The sequence below is a fragment of the Lampetra fluviatilis genome, chromosome 9 (assembly GCF_964198595.1).
Source record: "Lampetra fluviatilis chromosome 9, kcLamFluv1.1, whole genome shotgun sequence".
In the NCBI taxonomy this organism is placed as follows: Eukaryota; Metazoa; Chordata; class Hyperoartia; order Petromyzontiformes; family Petromyzontidae; genus Lampetra; species Lampetra fluviatilis.
This window is the reverse complement of record NC_136283.1, coordinates 16,513,147-16,528,310: the sequence shown is the minus strand read 5'-3', so window position 1 is coordinate 16,528,310 and position 15,164 is coordinate 16,513,147.

The following is a 15,164-nucleotide window of genomic DNA, read 5'->3' as shown; positions in this document are numbered from 1 at the left end:
TCACGTTTTTGGCCCCAAATCACGTTTTTGCCCAAAAATCACGTTTTTGGCCCCAAATCACGTTTTTGCCCAAAAATCACGTTTTTGCCCCCAAATCACGTTTTTACCCCCAAATCACGTTTTTGCCCCCAAATCACGCTTTTCGTGGCCACACACCGGCATATGAATCCCCAAATCCCGGGACAGCTCGAGCATCTTACCCAAGATGAGAGGTTCGAGCAGGTCAGGCTCTGTCTCCGGGTATGCAGCCATGGCCAACTCCAATACCGCACCCCTGTATGCCACCGGCGACTCCTCGGGTGCTCGCTGACGTTGAACAAACCGGCGATGAGCATCATCCGGTGGCTCATATGCATCTGCCATCTCGTCGAAAACTCCTCTCAATGTTTTCTTCTTCCCCGCCTTGATGGAGCGGAAGAACCTCACCGACTCGTCATCGAGAAGAGTCGGTAAAACCTCCAATGCCTCAGCGTCCGTCCACCTTGCTGAGCGTACCGCCGCCAGAAATCTGCAGGCGAAAGTACTCCAATCGCCCCCGATGGAGAATTCTTTGACGGTCGTGAGATGACGACTGCGACTCCTTGTTGCACCGTCCTCAGCCGATGACTCACCAGGCGGCATATTCAAAATGGCGTCGCATCGCCGCGTGTTCAAGATGGCGGCCTCTCGCCACGGAAAGCACAAGATGGCGGCTTCCCGCCGTTCTTTTCCTGCCACGCCCAAGATGGCGTCTATTTGCCGCGTGGTCAATGGCGCCGACAGCGGAGGCAAGGCAGCGACCTGCGGACCTCCAACGGCTCCCCCCAATGCCGTCCTCGGCGTGACGAGCTCGCACAATTGCGTGAGCACGATTTTCAGCGTCTCCAGCTGCGCCGCCATCTGCCTCCATCGCCAATCCGCGTCCACAGGTGCAGACGGGTCCACCGACGCGGCGACCTCTTGGACTCCCGGACCCGCACTTGTTCCCGCACGGATCTCCTCCTCCATCGCAGGTAGGTCGACCGCCCGAGGAAGGTCGTCGTCGTTGGATGTTGTAGCAGACGATGGCGCAGGAATATTCTTTCTTCTGAGCTGTTTTGACATGCCGTTTCACTTCTGACACCAGTGTAATAAGGGACTCGATCCTGGTTCTGTCTCCGTCGTCCTTTATTCGGGTTGTTACACCTTTCCCGCACGGCCCTCGCTCAGAGCTCTCCCCTTGGCAGCTCCATAGCTGCTCTGGCTCCCGTAGCCTCCACACCTCTGCAGCTCCGCTGCAGATCCCCGGTGCAGTCCTCCGGCTGCCCTCACTGCAGCTCCACCGCTGCCCTCACTGCAGCTCCACCGCTGCCCGTCGCTCCTCCGTGCTTGGTCACCGCTGGCCGACGGTGCTAAGTCTTATCCTCCGTGTATGTGGCGATCTCGCCACTCCTCGACCTCCGCCCTGCGTGGCCTCACTCTAACTCTGTCTCCCACACTCTCCCGTCTCTTCCGGTATCTCTCCCTTAAGACCTCACCCCTCTCTCCCACGTGACCTAACTCCTCCCCCCATGACGTCATATCCGCGAAGCCGTTTACTCCCGCATTACAGATACAACAGAGTAAGTAGTATCTATTGATTCTGTAGTTGTATCGACGGACTGTACAGTAGTATCCACTGAGCCAGTAGTAGCTACTGACTGTGTAGTAAGATTTACTGACTGTAGTAACTACTGACCGTAGTAGTAATTACTGGGCCTACAGTAGTATCTACCGACTCTATAGTAGTAACGACTAATTGTATAGTAGTATCTGCTGACTCTATAGTAGTATCCACTGACTATAGTATAAACTACTAACTCTATAGCAGTATCTATTCACTCTAAAGTAGTATCTACTGACTCTAGTAGCTACTCACTGTAGCAGTATGTACTGACTGTATAGTACTATATACTGACTATAGCAGTATTGACTGACTGTAGTGGTATATACTGACTGTTTTAGTATCTAATAACTCTATATAGCAGTATCTACCAACTCGATAGCAATATCTACTATCACTACAGCAGTGTATACCGACTGAGGTGATACCTGCTATCACTACAGCAGTGCATACTGACTGGTGGTACCTGCTATGATTACAGCAGTGCATACTGACTGGTGGTACCTGCTATGATTAAAGCAGTGCATACTGCTGTGTTGGTGCCTGCAATGATTACAGCAGTGCATACTGACTGGTGGTACCTGCTATGATTACAGCAGTGCATAGTGACTGGTGGTACCTGCTATGATTACAGCAGTGCATACTGCTGTGTTGGTACCTGTTATGATGACAGCAGTGCATACTGCTGTGTTGGTACCTGTTATGATGACAGCAATGCATATTGTGGTGGTACCTGCTATGATTGCAGCAGTGCATACTGCTGTGGTGGTGCCTGCTTTGATTACAGCCGTGCATACTGCTGTGGTGGTACCTGCTATGATTACAGCAGAGCATACTGACTGTGGTGGTAGCTGCTATGATAACAGCAGTGCATACTGACTGTGGTGGTACCTGCTATGATTACAGCAGTGCATATTGTGGTGGTATCTGCTATGATGAGAGGAGTACATATTGTGGTGGTGGTGGTACCTGCTATGATGACAGCAGTACATACCGAGTGTAGTGGCACCTGCTATGATGACAGCAGTACATACTGTGGTGGTACCTGCTATGACAGCAGTACATACTGTGGTGGTGGTATTTGCTCTGATGAGAGCAGTACATACTGTGGTGGTGGTACCTGCTCTGATGAGAGCAGTACATACTGTGGTGGTGGTACCTGCTATGATTACAGCAGTGCATATTGACTGTACTCACCACTCACCCTCACATCTCACCACTCACCACTGATCCTCACCACTCACCCTCACCACTCACCGCTTACTACTTACCACTCACCCTCACCATTCACCCTCACAACTCACCACTCACCAATCTCCCTCACCACTCGCCCTCACCACTCACCCTCACCACTCACCCTCACCACTCACCCTCACCACTCACCCTCACCACTAACCCTCACCACTCACCCTCACCACTCCACACTCTCCCTCACCACTCACTCTCACCATTCACCCTCACCATTCAGCCTCACCACTCACCCTCACCACTCACCCTCACCACTCACCATTCAAAGTCACAACCACCACTCACCCTCACCACTCACCCTCACGACTCAACCTCACCCTCACTACTCACCACTTATCCTCACCAATCACCCCTCACCACTCAACCTCACCACTCACCCTCACCACTCACCCTCACCACTAACCACTCTCTCACCACTCACCCTCACCACTCACCATCATCACTCAGCACTCACCCTCACCACTCACCCCTCAACACTCACCCTCACCACTCTCGCTCACCACTCACCCTCACCACTCACCCTCACCACTCACCCTCACCACTCACTAATCACCACTCACAACCGCCACTCACCCTCACCACTCACCACTCACCCTCACCACTCACCCTCACCACTCACTCTCACCACTCACCCTCACCATTCACCCTCACCATGCACAACAACCACTCACCCTCACCACTCACCCTCACCACTAACCCTCACCACTCACCCTCACCACTCCACACTCTCCCTCACCACTCACTCTCACCATTCACCCTCACCATTCAGCCTCACCACTCACCCTCACCACTCACCCTCACCACTCACCATTCAAAGTCACAACCACCACTCACCCTCACCACTCACCCTCACGACTCAACCTCACCCTCACTACTCACCACTTATCCTCACCAATCACCCCTCACCACTCAACCTCACCACTCACCCTCACCACTCACCCTCACCACTAACCACTCTCTCACCACTCACCCTCACCACTCACCATCATCACTCAGCACTCACCCTCACCACTCACCCCTCAACACTCACCCTCACCACTCTCGCTCACCACTCACCCTCACCACTCACCCTCACCATTCACCCTCACCACTCACTAATCACCACTCACAACCGCCACTCACCCTCACCACTCACCACTCACCCTCACCACTCACCCTCACCACTCACTCTCACCACTCACCCTCACCATTCACCCTCACCATGCACAACAACCACTCACCCTCACCACTCACCCTCACCACTCACCCTCACCACTCACCCTCACTACTCACTACTCATCCTCACCAATCACACCCTCACCAATCACCACTCACCCTCACTGCTCACCCTCACCACTCACCCTCACAACTCACCACTCACCCCTCACTAATCACCACTCACAACCGCCACTCACCCACACCACTCACCCCTCACCCTCACCACTCACCACTCACCCTCACCACTCACCCTCACCACTCACCCTCACCACTAACCCTCACCACTCACCCTCACCCCTCCACACTCTCCCTCACCACTCACTCTCACCATTCACCCTCACCATTCAGCCTCACCACTCACCCTCACCACTCACCCTCACCACTCACTATTCAAAGTCACAACCACCACTCACCCTCACCACTCACCCTCACGACTCAACCTCACCCTCACTACTCACCACTTATCCTCACCAATCACCCCTCACCACTCAACCTCACCACTCACCCTCACCACTCACCCTCACCACTAACCACTCTCTCACCACTCACCCTCACCACTCACCATCATCACTCAGCACTCACCCTCACCACTCACCCCTCAACACTCACCCTCACCACTCTCGCTCACCACTCACCCTCACCACTCACCCTCACCACTCACCCTCACCACTCACTAATCACCACTCACAACCGCCACTCACCCTCACCACTCACCACTCACCCTCACCACTCACCCTCACCACTCACTCTCACCACTCACCCTCACCATTCACCCTCACCACTCACAACAACCACTCACCCTCACCACTCACGCTCACCACTTACCCTCACCACTCACCCTCACTACTCATTACTCATCCTCACCAATCACACCCTCACCAATCACCACTCACCCTCACTGCTCACCCTCACCACTCACCCTCACAACTCACCACTCACCCCTCACTAATCACCACTCACAACCGCCACTCACCCTCACCACTCACCCCTCACCCTCACCACTCACCACTCACCCTCACCACTCACCCTCACTACTCACCACTCATCCTCACGAATCACACCCTCACCAATTACCACTCACCCTCACAACTTACCCTCACCACGCTCACCACTCACTACTAACCCTCACCACTCACCACACTCACCACTCACCCTCACCACTCTCCCTCACCACTCACCCTCACTACTCACCCTCACCACTCACCAGTCACGCTCGCCACTCACCACTCACGCTCACCACTCACCACTCACCCTCAACACTCACCCTCACTACCACCACTCACCCTATTCCCGTTTCAAAAACTTGCTTACGTGTCGCCAAGTATGCTTAACATTTCGAACAGACACACACATTCACTAATTTAGCTTTTGACATTTAACATACAAAACGTCTGCTTGTACTACTGTCATCATAGCAGATACCACCACCACAGTGATGGTGAGTGGTGAGGGTGAGTGGTGAGGGTGAGTGGTGAGGGTGAGTGGTGAGGGTGAGGGTGAGTGGTGAGGGTGAGTGGTGAGCGTGAGTGGTGAGCGTGATTGGTGAGGGAGAGGGGTGAAAGGTGAGGGTGAATGGTGAAGGTGAGTGGTGAGGGTGAGTGGTGAGGGTGAGTGGTGAGCGTGAGTGGTGAGGGTGAGTGGTGAGGGCGAGAGGTGAGAGTGAGTGGTGAGGGTGAGGGTGAGTGGTGAGGGTGAGGGTGTGAGGTTGAGTGGTGAGTGGTGAGGGTGAGTGGTGAGCGTGAGTGGTGAGAGTGAGTGGTGAGGATGAGTGGTGAGTAGTGAGGATGATTGGTGAGGGTGAGTGGTGAGGGAGAGGGGTGAGTGGTGAGTGTGAGTGGTGAGTGGAGAGCGTGAGTGTGAGTGGTGAGGGTGAGTGGTGAAGGAAAGTGGTAAGTGTGTGTCGTGAGGGTGAGTGGTGAGCGTGAGTGGTGATTGGTGAGAGTGAGTGGTGAGAGTGAGTGGTGAGTGTGAGTGGTGAGGGTGTGTGGTGAGCGTGAGTGGGGTGAGGGTGAGTGTTTGTGGTGAGGTTGAGTAGTGAGAGTGAGTGGTGGGAGGTGAGTGGTGAGGGTGAGTGGTGAGGGTGAGTGGTGAGGGTGAGTGGTGAGGGTGATTAGTGAGTAGTGAGGGGTGAGTGGTGAGGGTGAGTGATGAGTGGTGAGCGTGAGTGGTGAGTGGTGAGAGTGAGTGGTGAGAGTGAGTGGTGAGTGTGAATGGTGAGGGTGTGTGGTGAGTGTGAGTCGTGAGGGTGAGGGTGAGTGGTGAGGGTGAGTGGTGAGAGTGAGTGGTGAGAGGTGAGTGGTGAGGGTGAGTGGTGAGGGTGAGTGGTGAGGGTGAGTGGTGAGCGTGAGTGGTGAGAGTGAGTGGTGAAGATGAGTTGTGAGTAGTGAGGATGATTGGTGAGGGTGAGGGAGAGGGGTGAGTGGTGAGGGTGGGTGGTGAGGGAGAGGGGTGAGTGGTGAGAGGTGAGTGGTGAGTGTGAGTGGTGAGTGGTGAGCGTGAGTGTGAGTGGTGAGGGTGAGTGTGAGGGTGAGTGGTAAGTGTGAGTGGTGAGTGTGAGTAGTGAGGGTGTGTGGTGAGCGTGAGTGGGGTGAGGGTGAGTGGTGGTGGTGAGGTTGAGTAGTGAGAGTGAGAGGTGAGAGATGAGAGGTGAGTGGTGAGGGTGCGTGGTGAGGGTGAGTGGTGAAGGTGAGTGGTGAGGGTGATTAGTGAGTAGTGAGGGATGAGTGGTGAGAGTGAGTGGTGAGCGTGAGTGGTGAGCGTGAGTGGTTAGTGGTGAGGGGTGAGGAAGAGTGGTGAGGAAGAGTGGTGGTGGTGAGGATGATTGGTGAGGGTGAGTGGTGAGCTTGAGTGGTGAGGGAGAGGGGTGAATGGAGAGGGTGAGTGGTGAGCGTGAGTGGTAAGGGAGAGGGGTGAGTGGTAAGGGGTGAGTGGTGAGTTGTGAGGGTGAGTGGTGAGCGTGAGTGTGAGTGGTGAGGGTGAGGGTGAGTGGTGAGGGTGAGTGGTAAGTGTGAGTCGTGAGAGTGAGTGGTGAGCGTGAGTGGTGAGTTGTGACAGTGAGTAGTGAGGCGGAATGGTGAGAGTGAGTGGTGGGTGTGAGTGGTGTGGGTGTGTGGTGAGCGTGAGAGGTGAGGTTGAGTAGTGAGAGTGAGTGGTAAGGGTGAGTGGTGAGTGGTGAGTGGTGAGGGTGAGAGGTGAGTGGTGGGGGTTAGAGAATGGTGAGGGAGAGTGGTGAGGGAGAGTGGTGGTGGTGGTTGTTAGGATGGTTGATGAGGGTGAGTGGTGAGGGTGAGTGGTGAGGGAGAGTGGTGAGGGTGAGTAGTGAGTGGTGAGGGTGATTAGTGAGTAGTGAGGGATGAGTGGTGAGGGTGAGTGCTGAGCGTGAGTGCTGAGCGTGAGTGGTTAGTGGTGAGGGGTGAGGAAGAGTGGTGAGGGTGAGAAGTGAGGGTGAGTGGTGGTGGTGAGGGTGAGTGTTGAGGGTGAGTGTTGAGGGTGAGTGGTGGTGGTGAGTGTGAGGATGATTGGTGAAGGTGAGTGGTGAGCGTGAGTGGTGAGGGAGAGGGGTGAGTGGTGAGGGTGAGTGGTGAGAGAGAATAGTGAGGGAGAGTGGTGAGAGAGAGTGGTGGTGGCGAGGGTGAGGATGGTTGGTGAGGGTGAGTGGTGAGCGTGAGTGGTGAGGGAGAGGGATGAGTGGTGAGGGTGAGTATTGAGCGTGAGTGGTGATGGTGAGTGTGAGTGGTGAGGGTGAGTGGTGAGGGGTCAGTGGTGAGGGTGAGTGGTGAGCGTGAGTGGTGAGGGTGAGTGGTGAGCGGTGAGTGTGAGTGGTGAGGGAGAGGGGTGAGTGGTGAGGGAGAGGGGTGAGTGGTGAGGGTGAGTGGTGAGTGGTGAGGGTGAGTGGTGAGGGTGAGTGGTGAGCGTGAGTGGTCAGGGAGAGGGGTGATTGGTGAGGGTGAGTGGTGAGGGAGACGGGTGAGTGGTGAGGGTGAGTGGTGAGGGAGAGGGGTGAGTGGTGAGTGGTGATGGTGAGTGGTGAGAGTGAGTGGTGAGGGTGAGTGTGAGGGTGAGTGTTGAGTAGTGAGGATGATTGGTGAGGGTGAGTGGTGAGCGTGAGTGGTGAGGGAGAGGGGTGAGTGGTTAGGGTGAGTGGTGAGGGAGAGGGGTGAGTGGTGAGTGGTGAGGGTGAGTGGTGAGCGTGAGTGGTGAATGGTGACAGTGAGTGGTGAGAGTGAGTGGTGAGAGTGAGTGGTGAGTGTGAGTGGTGAGGGTGTGTGGTGAGCATGAGTGGTGAGGGTGAGGTTGAGTAGTGAGAGTGAGTGGTAAGGGTGAGTGGTGGGTGGTGGGGGTGAGAGAGAATGGTGAGGGAGATTAGTGAGGGAGAGCGGTGGTGGTGGTGGTGAGTGTGAGGATGGTTGATGAGGGTGAGTGGTGATCATGAGTAGTGAGGGAAAGGAGTGAGTGGTGAGGGTGAGTGGTGAGTGGTGAGGGTGATTAGTGAGTAGTGAGGGGTGAGTGGTGAGTGGTGAGCGTGAGTGGTTAGTGGTGAGGGTGAGTATTGAGCGTGAGTGGTGATGGTGAGTGTGAGTGGTGAGGGAGAGGGGTGAGTGGTTAGGGTGAGTGGTGAGGGAGAGGGTGAGTGGTGAACGTGAGTGATTAGGGTGAGTGGTGGTGGTGACGGTGAGGATGGTTGGTGAGGGTGAGTGGTGAGTAGTGAGGGTAAGTGGTGAGGGAGAGGGGTGAGTGGTGAGGGAGAGTGTTGAGGGTGAGTAGTGGTGGTGAGGGTGAGTAGTGAGTGGTGAGAGAGAATGGTGAGGGAGAGTGGTGAGGGAGAGTGGTGGTGGTGAGGGTGAGGATGGTCGGTGAGGGTGAGTGGTGAGCGTGAGTGGTGAGGAAGAGAGGTGAGTGGTGAGGGTGAGTGGTGAGAGAGTGGTGAGGGTGAGTAGTGAGTAGTGAGGGGTGAGTGGTGAGGGTGAGTGGTGAGGGTGAGGGTGAGTGGTGAGCGTGAGTGGTGAGGGTGAGTGGTGAGGGTGAGTGGTGAGCGTGAGTGGTGAGGATGAGTGGTGAGTGGTGAGTAGTGAGGATGATTGGTGAGGGTGAGGTTGAGTAGTGAGAGTGAGTGGTAAGGGTGAGTGGTGGGTGGTGGGGGTGAGAGAGAATGGTGAGGGAGATTAGTGAGGGAGAGCGGTGGTGGTGGTGGTGAGTGTGAGGATGGTTGATGAGGGTGAGTGGTGATCATGAGTAGTGAGGGAAAGGAGTGAGTGGTGAGGGTGAGTGGTGAGTGGTGAGGGTGATTAGTGAGTAGTGAGGGGTGAGTGGTGAGTGGTGAGCGTGAGTGGTTAGTGGTGAGGGTGAGTATTGAGCGTGAGTGGTGATGGTGAGTGTGAGTGGTGAGGGAGAGGGGTGAGTGGTTAGGGTGAGTGGTGAGGGAGAGGGTGAGTGGTGAACGTGAGTGATGAGGGTGAGTGGTGGTGGTGACAGTGAGGATGGTTGGTGAGGGTGAGTGGTGAGTAGTGAGGGTAAGTGGTGAGGGAGAGGGGTGAGTGGTGAGGGAGAGTGTTGAGGGTGAGTAGTGGTGGTGAGGGTGAGTAGTGAGTGGTGAGAGAGAATGGTGAGGGAGAGTGGTGAGGGAGAGTGGTGGTGGTGAGGGTGAGGATGGTCGGTGAGGGTGAGTGGTGAGCGTGAGTGGTGAGGAAGAGAGGTGAGTGGTGAGGGTGAGTGGTGAGAGAGTGGTGAGGGTGAGTAGTGAGTAGTGAGGGGTGAGTGGTGAGGGTGAGTGGTGAGGGTGAGGGTGAGTGGTGAGCGTGAGTGGTGAGGGTGAGTGGTGAGGGTGAGTGGTGAGCGTGAGTGGTGAGGATGAGTGGTGAGTGGTGAGTAGTGAGGATGATTGGTGAGGGTGAGGGAGAGGGGTGAGTGGTGAGGGTGGGTGGTGAGGGAGAGGGGTGAGTGGTGAGGGGTGAGTGGTGAGTGTGAGTGGTGAGTGGTGAGCGTGAATGTGAGTGGTGAGGGTGAGTGTGAGGGTGAGTGGTAAATGTGAGTCGTGAGGGTGAGTGGTGAGCGTGAGTGGTGAGAGTGAGTGGTAAGAGTGAGTGGTGAGTGTGAGTGGTGAGTGTGTGTGGTGAGCGTGAGTGGGGTGAGGTTGAGTGGTGGTGGTGAGGTTGAGGAGTAGTGAGAGTGAGAGGTGAGTGGTGAGGGTGCGTGGTGAGAGTGAGTGGTGAGTGGTGAAGGTGAGTGGTGAGGGTGATTAGTGAGTAGTGAGTGGTGAGTAGTGAGGGGTGAGGGTGAGCGTGAGTGGTGAGCGTGAGTGGTTAGTGGTGAGGTGTTGTGTCTATACCCTTTTTTTTTAATTAAGAACAATTCAAAAAAAAATATTTTTTTTATCTATATATATACCTTTTTTTAAATTAATTAATGAAAACAACTCACGTCTCCTCACAAGAACACCAGGAGTCCATGAAACATGGAGGGCGGTTAAAATGTTGAGAATTCGGTCACAAAGAGGTCATGGACATCCAGATGGACAAAAGATGTATGGACTAGCCTCCCAAGACATCTGGAGATGTACAGATAAGGTGCACAATAAATAACGGTTGAAACTTCGCGTTTTCTTAACGTTTTCCTTACCGAAAAGTAGAAACTTAACAAAGATAATTAACCAACAAACAATAATATTTTTTTCTATTATTATATGTTTCCTACCTACACGACCTTCGAAAAAAAAAAAAACTAAAGAGTACGAATTCCAGAAAGCTTAAGTGGAAACATAATTACGCTTAACCTCAGGACATTAAAATATAACTCAGAATAAACACCAATCTCTGGAGAACTAAACTTGGCGAAGCCAAAATAATAATGTGACGAGAATCATTACGAATATTCATTAAACATAGACGAATGATTACCACGATACTAAGACCGAAGGAACTCATAAAATATAATTCAAGAATAAATGTAACACACAGCACCACATAAATGTATTGCAAACATCTCCTCAGCCACCTTTGTCTTCCAGCAGGGCCTGACAAGCAAAGAGGGAGTAAAAAGGTCACAAGGGGCGGGGGGGGGGGGGGTTTGTGCTGACATGGTTTGTTTTCTCTCGCAAGGGTCGCGGGGGTGTCTGCTTTTTCTCGCTCTGTTTGTGTTTTGTTGCCCGCTCGCAAGGAATGCACAGAAGGGAGTCACGTTTTGAGTTAGGCACGGGTGCACACAGCGAACAGACAGTCTGGGTTGAGTCGTGCTCAGTCTCGCAACTCGGCTTGCGACGCGGTGTTGCGACGGGGCTCGCAAGAGAGGTGTGGCAGTCGTGCCTCAAGGAGAGATGGGACGACGAGACGTCGTTAAAGTGACAGTCTGAGAGCAGTCTGGGTTGAGTCGTGCTCAGTCTCGCAACTCGGCTTGCGACGCAGCGTTGCGACAGGGCTCGCAAGAGAGCGGGGGCAGGTCGTGCCTCGAGAAGTGATGGAACTAGGAGGAGTCGTTCGAGTCGCAGAAGTCTGAGTTCAACCTGGGTCGGGGCTGGGTTTCAGCCGTGCTCCGGCTGGCGGAGCGTCGTGAGGAAACGAAACACCGATGCCGATAGCCGGTGTCGCTTCTCGCAGAACGAAGTTAAGTGCGAGTGAAGCTGGCAGCTGCACGAACAAGGGAAGCACGGAGCAGAGAGAGTGACGAGTGACGACAAGCAATCAACCTGTAAAAGGGCGGAGATCGCCAAGCGTCGACCAAGCGTGCAAAGCAGAGAGCGCGAAGCAGTGGAGAAAGCCTGGTCAAACGGCTGTGAGGAAGAGGACAGCGCCATCGAATGCGCCGTGTGTTTGAGGGCACACCTACCAACGACCAGTGTAAACAGACAAGACGTCCAGAGCGACGGCGAACGTCGTGCCAACTCGTCATCCAGCAGTGGAGAGAGAGAGCGCAAGAGCAGCACGACTCGGACGTCACTGGGCGTCACCGAGCGTCGTGCCAACTCGTCATCCAGCAGTGGAGAGAGAGAGAGCGCAAGAGCAGCACGACTCTGACGTCACCGGGCGTCACCGAGCGTCGTGCCAACTCGTCATCCAGCAGTGGAGAGAGAGAGAGAGCGCAAGAGCAGCACGACTCGGACGTCACCGGGCGTCACCGAGCGTCGTGCCAACTCGTCATCCAGCAGTGGAGAGAGAGAGAGCGCAAGAGCAGCACGACTCTGACGTCACCGGGCGTCACCGAGCGTCGTGCCAACTCGTCATCCAGCAGTAGAGGGAGAGAGAGCGCAAGAGCAGCACGACTCGGACGTCACCGGGCGTCACCGAGCGTCGTGCCAACTCGTCATCCAGCAGTGGAGGGAGAGAGAGCGCACAAGCAGAGACACGCAGGGGTTCGCGGCGGCCACGCCCAACCCAGAGAAAACTTCTGGCCGCTGTTTGTATCCTCCTACACCACACAAGCTAACGACACAATTAATTTTACGAGGGGACAACGCACACACAGCACGCACACGAATAAGACTTTAAAAAAAATCATCTTTGCGTTTCAGAAAGGGTTGCCATTTCGAGGTGGTGCGTTCAATATCAACTGATCGTGCAAAGCAGTTGCTGCCGTCGAGTTACATGAATAAGAAATATTTAGTCATTCATATTAGGTAATTGCATAGTATCGCAAATGCATAAGTGTTTATTCATTCATTTTAGTCAAATGCATAATATCGTAATTGCATAAGAATTTTAGTTATTCATATTAATCGAATGCATAGTATCGCAAATGCATAAGAGTTTGGTTATTCCTGAATTATTCACGCATGCTTGACCTGCATGATAGAATGTCACATGCTTGTTAGAATAAAATTGCTTAACACCAACTGTTCGAGTGCTTCTTTCCAAGTCCATGCAAAACTATCTTATTCATAAGAGCTGTTGCCTGCGATGAGATATGAAAATGGAGACCTAAAATATCATAACACACACTAAGATAATCGGTAAACGTTTAATCGATGATAATCGTGTTATCCTGATTGATATAACTCTGGATAAACGAAGCTGAGCTTAAGTATCACAACTGCACACATTAACATCATCGCAAGCATCCGCATAAATTACTACGATTATCTCCGCGATTATCATAATGTATGCATATAATAACATGCATTAGCATAATTTATGCATGTTAATACACACATTAACATAATTAAAGCGATTTGCGCAATTTTTCGGAAAATTATTAATTTTTATTATTTTCATCAAAATTGCATTACCCGACACATACAACATAATGGGTGGCGTCGTCCGGGATCTCTCACAGACAGTGTTTTGCATGGATGATGGAATGAACCACTACGTGTTAACCAGAATATCGGGATCAAACATTGCATTGTGATTGTAAACGGGCGGAAAACAAAAAAAAAACGCCCTCTGAGGTTAAAACCCAGAATAGCAGGTTAAAAAAAAAAGACAGTGGAATTAAGATTATACCGTATCAAACCGATTGCATCCTGTGATAAATGGTGTTAGAGGTACGCACTCTGAATCGGAAAAGTACAGAATAGCTCGATTCAAACTGACTACCCTCTGTGAGATAATTGTTTTATATGCACTCTAAAAAGGAAATGTCAAAGTAACTCTTGCCATACCTAAGATGCTAGGATTAAGAATAATTTTTGAATGGGTTACGGGATACTGCGAGCTCGTATTAAAACGTACCGACCAATCTGTTATAAAGCAGTACAGTCAGAGAGACATATGGGAAGGGAGCTGTATCGATAACACGAACACACCTCGAGGGAAACTAAGTGACTGGATAAAATGTAACAAAGGCGAATACGATGCAAAAACTGCAGAGAAGGCAGGACAGGACTCATGCCTTCTCACACAGGCATACAGACAGGTATTCTGGAATGAGGAAAAATTTGGAAAGGAAACGGGAGAGAAATCGTCTCTAATAAACGAGGAAAAATGTCCTCACACCATCGTAAGGGAGGAGAAATCAGGGCTCGCGACACCAGCGAAACTCACAGACGTTGATCCACAGAATAAATATGGAAGTAACATTAAATCACACTCTTGGGTACGTGGACAGAGTCCAGGAACTGATCGCACAAAAGTTAAAGTAAAATCGCCAGGACATGGTACACTAAGGTCAGAGGCAAAAACTGAAGGGAAATGGCAACACGAGCGACACAGCACTGGGCGTGCACACAGAAAATGCACACCGCTTAATCACGCCCGACACAGTACAGATCAAAGTGACAGATTTCCTGATGATAACTTGTTTGATGATGACGCTGTCGGCGATCAACTTTCGGAATACTTATTCAACAGTAAAACCCTTAAATTGATGGACAAGGCTCTAGTCAGAATTCCCGATTTTGACCCCCACAATAAGACTATGGATATCCACACACATATCGCAACAGTAGAAGAGGAGGCAATGATTAGAGGGCTGAGGAGACGGGATGAAAAAGCGAGTTTGTTGAAACGAAGCTTACATAAAGATTCTATCCCATGGGTAAAGTCACTACCACACAAGGTTAGAAATGATTTTAAACAATTGAGCCTGGCAGTGATTCGGAAGTTTGGAGAATATTCGACACTCACTGAAGGGTTTTATGCTGTAAAATCAATGACCCAGGGCATGGACCAAGACCCACGTGACTACCTCGTACAATTTAAAAGAGCGTATTATGCAGGCGATGTGAATCAATACCACGAAGGAGATAAAATGTTCAAAATTATGTTTTTTGAATCCTTGAGCCCAGAGATTACAGAAAGGGTGAGAATGGTTTTGAATCCAGAAACCGCATCCTTACGCCGCATAGAGAGCAAGGCGTACATGGCATGGTTATACAGAGCTAAGAATCATAATTCGGATCCAGAACACAGGGAGAGGGATAAGGAACCCAGCCTCTCAGAGAGGAATAAAAATCACCGAGCAGTCCCACAATGCAGGACGGAGCAAAAACGCACGCACACATGGCAAAATAACCCAGAGAGAGGTTGGCACGAGTATGAGAGCGACACAAAGCCGAACATTCAGAGGAATCGCAGGAGGGGGAGGTTCAGAACAGAACCATACCAACACCCCATGCCACGACACACACGAGGCCAAAGTTGCACACTAAGATGACGAGATAACCATCCAG